Source organism: Echinops telfairi, unplaced genomic scaffold (genome assembly GCF_000313985.2).
Source record: "Echinops telfairi isolate 266 unplaced genomic scaffold, ASM31398v2 ScPeMD7_22;HRSCAF=79, whole genome shotgun sequence".
In the NCBI taxonomy this organism is placed as follows: domain Eukaryota; kingdom Metazoa; phylum Chordata; class Mammalia; order Afrosoricida; family Tenrecidae; genus Echinops; species Echinops telfairi.
Genome location: NW_022103919.1, coordinates 7,973,000 through 7,978,999, shown reverse-complemented (window position 1 = coordinate 7,978,999; position 6,000 = coordinate 7,973,000).

The following is a 6,000-nucleotide window of genomic DNA, read 5'->3' as shown; positions in this document are numbered from 1 at the left end:
GAATGTACAATGTGCTTTACACAATTGATGTATGTATGGATTGTGATAAGAGTTGTATGAGCCCCCAATAAAATGAATAAAAATAAATACATCTCTTTTCATATACATACATATGTTAGCATCATTAGTTTAAAATGAACATCCCTGGGTTTCATTCCCACAGATTTTGATTCAACAGGTTTGAGGTCATGCCTAGAAATCAGTGTTTGTTGAAAACACCACAGTGTTGATGGAAGTGGTCTTTGGACTGAAATTTATAGGATCACTGCCTATCAATTTCAAAGTAATGAGACTGCCAATTGTGGCAGATTAGATATCCTGATGACCTTCCTAAAACAAAGCCCTAGAAATCATTAACAAAATATGAAAAATAAATGCACCTAAAATTATAACTGAGTTAGCCAGGAAAGGCAGAAACAGAAGTCAGAAATGGATAGGAGAGCATAAATCGAGATGGGTGAGGGCTCAAACTGAGCTGCCCAGGAACCATCTGCTGACCCCTGGTGGCCAAGAGCTTCAACTGAAACAGTCCGTGTGCGAGGGGACAGATTTGTTGGAATGTTTGTTTGCATTCCATTAATTCCTGCAACGCTGATTTTGGCCAATGCCTTCAAGTGCAGCTGGGATTTCTTCATCCAGTACAATTTAACCTTGGTGGTATACCACCTCTTGAAATGGTTGGACATAAACCAATTCTTTTCGTTACAGTGACTGTATTCCTTCCATCTTTTCGATGCTTCCTGTATCCCTCAGCCTCATGCCCATAGAATCCTGCAGTAGTTCAGCTCAAAGCTTGAAAAGGCTTTCGTTCTTTCAGCTTGAGACATGTGGAGAGTGCCCTTCCATTGTGGTTTTCTGACTACAGGTCATGGCACATTTCATGATACTTTGTCTCCTCGAGGTGCCCTTTGAAATCTGCCCAACCGTTTTCACTTCATCATTTCTCCCAACGTAAGCGTTTCAAGTGTCAGGGTCTCTCCCGTCGTCCATTCTGATTTTTCTGATCTGTCTTTTTAATGACCTCTTCACTTTCTCGTGCACGATGCCCTTGGCGTCATCTTATGATTCCTGGTCTTTGGCCACTGTGTCTAGTGCATCAATCTCTTTTTTAGCTGGTCTCTAAATCCAGGTGGAATATATTCTCCACGTTCAGCAGCTCAAACCCACCGGCTGCTCTTGGCAGAAAGATGGTTTTCTACTTCCATGAAGATTTGAAACCTTTGGCAAGCTGAAAGGCTGTCTGTCAATGACAGTTTTGCTTCTGGTCATTTTTTGGTTAAAAACAAGAATCCTTCAGATTTCAAGGTAGTACAACTAGGTATTAATGCAAATGCTTCGCTTTGCAAAAGCAAAATAGCAGAAAGCCAACTTCTGAAAAGTGGGGCATGCCTGCATTTGTCTGGATGACAGGCTATTGTTGCCTAAATCCCGGTAATCAGTGCGTTTCAATTGTTCCAACGTGCATTCATTTTGCACTACTTGGACCTCCTTAGAAGCTTCCTCCTCAAGGACCTTCATGTAATGAACAGAAAGAGATCAATTTCCCCCAGGGATAAATGACGTACCTTTTGTTTCAATGGAGGATGATATTTATGCGTGAAAGTGACAATGAAACTTAAGTAGAAAGGATCCGTGAGGCTAATCCACCTTGCTGGTCACCTTCAGAGGTCCACCTTGCTGGTCACCTTCAGAGGCGCTTGCTCTGGTGGCAGTGCTGACGCACTGGGCTGCTAACCTCACACACGTCTGGATCCACCAGCTTCTCCGCAGCACAAACACGAGGCTTCCCACTGCTGTGAAGCATTGGTCTCAGAAGCCCACAGGGGCAGGCCTACCCTGACCTACCAGGGTCCCTATGAACCTGAGTCAACTTGAAGGCAAGTTTTGTCTTTTTTTCCCTTTTGTCTTATGTATCATACATTTGAAGTTACAGCTGATAAAATCAACCAATAACGCCAGACCCCAAGGGTAAAACTGCCAGTCAAAGAATTTATACAGAAGAACCCCAAACTGAGGCAGGAGCAGTGTTTGAGCTCACCTGTAGATCACATTTTCAAAATCGAGCTCCTGTATCAGCAATTGTCATACAGCATCATCTGGGAAAGGGTTAAAATAAAAAAAAATTTAAAAAATTAAAGCAAGTCTACTGCCACTGGGTGGATTCTGACTGACCGTGGTCCTGCATAGGGCTTCAGAGGCTGAGCATTTCCAGGAGGGCAGCTCACCTTTCGCCGGTAGAACGGTTGGTCAACCTGCATGGCCAACCTTGGAGTTAGCAGGCCAGCGTCGAACCCACAGTGCCACAGGGGACCCTCCTTATGGAACACGTTAGAAATGTACATTCTCAGGTGCCACCTCAAACCTGCTTCATCAGAAACGTTGGGATGGTGCCCAGCTACCGGTGGCAACAAGTCTGCCAGGTGATTCAGATGCATGACAATTGACAGCCACTAAGACGCCAGCTCTGTCAGGCGCACAGATGACTGTTAGCACAGAATGCAGCGCACGCCCAGGCTTTAAACAGATGACAGTGCTTGTGAAAGCAGACATATGCTCATGCCGCCTTCCGCACCAGGTCCAATGTAATGGACGTTGTGGAGGGTTAGTTCGGCACGGTACAGAGGCTCTATTAATCACTTCCTTTCTGGAATAAACTGCAAAAAACACACTGAATTGACCCTGGGGTCAACTTGGGAGGCCAATGGCCTCTTCTCTCTTGCTCAACCCAAGGAGATTTTTAGGCTTTGTTCCAAACCATGTGATCCCCCATAAAACACACACGCTATACAAATCATTCTGTCGTTTATTTAGTTTCAATAAAAAAGTGGCCAAGATAACAATACTAGTGGCTCTGCATACAAAACACAAGCTATCCGAGGTTACTTCACATTTACAAATGCACAGCAAGTCCATGAAGACGCTGAGCTCTAGAATCATACCAGCGGAAATTCAATGGTCTCTCATTAGTCAGGCAAATGGCCACCAGCTACTGCCTGGTAAAGTACCACATGCTCCCCTCTCCTTGCGCAGCAATGACTACAGAAGATTGCCCCTCAGAGCAGTACGCTGACAAAATGACACCCCTCCAACCAACAGCCATCTAAATTGTCCATTTCATCTTCTCTGTGGTCTTTCCCATTTCGAACTTTCCCCAGAAACCTCTGCCATAGTGGTAGATAAAAGCTCAGGATACTGGTGCGCTAACTTCAAGAAGGGGCAAAAGGATCCCAGGGCCGAGGAAGAATGTTTGGCTCTCCCATCATCGGTGGCTTTGCAGGAAGCACACTGGAAAGACTGAACCAGGATTCGTTCTAAAGGTGGCAGGGAACGGCCCACTCGCTCATTCTACACATCATGAGCTCCTGCTCTTTGCAAGGCACTTTCAGTGAGGGGCTGCAGGAACCACAAAGATGTGCCGACTGTCCCTGCCCTTGGGAAGCTTACACTCTAATAATGAAAACGATGTACATATTATACAATGGAGAGCAGCAGCCAGTTTTTCTGGATGGAGTATATTCCAAACAAAATGTTTCTATTGTTTTTTTTTAATTTGAATTAAGTCTAAAATACTTCTCCAATCAGGTAAGACTTCAAAAACCATCTCCTTTCAATACCGTTAGTTTTAGATGCCAGCTCCATTTATTTTGTTAAAATATCATATTGAAGCATATCATTCAAAGCCAAGCAAAAGGTTAGCACAGGCATTGGGTAAACATAAAGTATATACACAATATATTTCTCTGACACAGTCTTGTTTCTGTAGAAATAGATTTGATATTCACTTTCTTTTCAGACACTGAAGAACAAGTCTGAGCCATTGCTGTGGATATAGGATATAGGATATCTATATTAGTACCAAAAAAAAAGTAAAAAAAAAGAACCTCCTAAAATCTAACAAAACATAAAACTGACAATGCCTCAGAGCTACCATTACCTTCAACACTGTCCAATGTGACCATTTTCTACATCTTTTTCCTTACTGACTGCATCACCTAGGGGCTAGGGAAACGCCTCTTTAGCTTTAATGTTCATGGGAGATTTCGAGCCTTCTACTCAATCTGTCTCCAGTGTTTCAGTTAGACCACCTCTCTTTTCGTATTTCAGTATGAAAGGCCCAGCCTGGACTGATTAAATCAAACAAGAAAACTCACTGCCATGAGTTGCTGTTGACTCGATGACGACCCTATAGGACAGGGAGGAACTAACCCCCCCTGCGAGAATCCGATAATGTAACTCTACGGGAATAGAAAGCCTCATCTTGGTTTCAGAAAAGACTGGTGGTTTCAAACTGCTGGCCCTGCAGTTAGCAGCCCAACATGTAACCATTATGCCACCGGGGCTCCTTAAATGAATAAACAGACTCTCAAAATTCTTGGACATGTTGGTAAATATACACTGTTGCTCTAATCAGTTGCCCAAAGTGGGTGGTCCTGTTCGGGGTAAGGGAAGTGGTGTTGGCATGATCCAGGGGGCTGCAAAACCAGATACCTACACTTTACCTGAAGAGCTATCGTACAAATGGTTTCACTGCCAGCAGGGTGGCTAATTTTCTTTTTTCCCCCTGAAGGGGGGCACAAAAAGCCAAGGAGGTTTGGGGACCTATGCTCTACATAACTTCCTGACTAGACCCCATATTTGAGGTCCCTTCTGTAGAGTGTGACCGTAACTCAAAGAAAACGGAGGACATGAAAATCGGAACCAACCTATCAGATGGAGGGACTAGAAATGTCCCTAAGTCTAAAGGTTAACCTCCTTAAAGAGGCAGCTGTAAGAATCCTTTCCCTATAAACCCAGCTCCTGAATCCCAGGAGCAGCAGCACCGATTCTTGAAGAAAAATCGATGCATTTGGACTGTGGTGCTGGCAAAGGATACTGAGAAGTACCAGGGACTGCCGAAAGAAGAGACAATTCTGTCTGGGAAGACGGACAGCCAGAATACTCCTTAAAAGGAAGGATGGCAAAACCAGCTCATGTCCTTCGGACATGTTATCAGGAGAGACTGGGCCCTGGAGAAGGACATCATGCTTGGTGGAGGGGAGGGGGAAAGGCCCTCAGCCAGAAGGAATAATTGTGGGGATGGCACGGCTGGGGGCCGTACTTCATTCTGTTTCATTCAGGGTTGCTATGGGTCAGAAATGACTTGATCGCACCTAATAACAACACTGATTCCCACAGCAATTTTTCTGACTCAGCCTGAAGGGAGGCTCCATCCTATCCTAGAAGACAGTCTAGGGCAGCAGTTCTCAACCTGTGGGTCGTGACCCCTTTTGGGGTGGAACGACTTTTTCACAGGGGCCACCCAATTTTTAACAGCAGCAAAATTTGTCATGAAGAAGCAACGAAAATAATTTAATGGTTGGGGGGGTCACCACATGAGGAACTGTACTAAAGGGTCGCGGCACTAGGAAGGTTGAAAAACACTGATCTAGGCTAATAATTCCTGCTGACTTATATCCATCCTACCAGGAAAGTGAGTTCAGTCTTCTGAAAAAGTCTGCTTCACAGGGTAGTGCTGCTATTTTACATAATGAGACCCAAATCCAATGCCAAGTTGATTCTGACTCACAGTGACCCCATAGAACAGAGCAGAACTAAGTGCTCTATAGGGTTTCCAAGGCTATAAACCTTGACCCGAAGCAGCCAGCCCCATCTTTCTCCCACCGAGCAACTAGTGTGTGCCAACCACTGACCTTGTGGCTAGCAGTCAAGCACCTACCTACTGCGCCACCAGAGCAGCTCCGTGATGAAGAAGCAACTCTATCTTCTGAGCTTGGCTTAATGGCAGTTAAGTTTTACGTACTCTGGATTTAGGTTAGATTGCACTTATGCTAACTGGCACGGAGCAGATTTGAGGGCCACAAACTTCTTTGAGCTGCAAGAAAGATCAGTTTCCAGTTTAAAAACTTGGAAAGCTGTGAGAGCCGTGGCCGAAACGCCACCAGAGGCTGCCTCCCCCATCCCACCCCGCCCCGCCGGTTTCATTAATAACCACAACAAAAA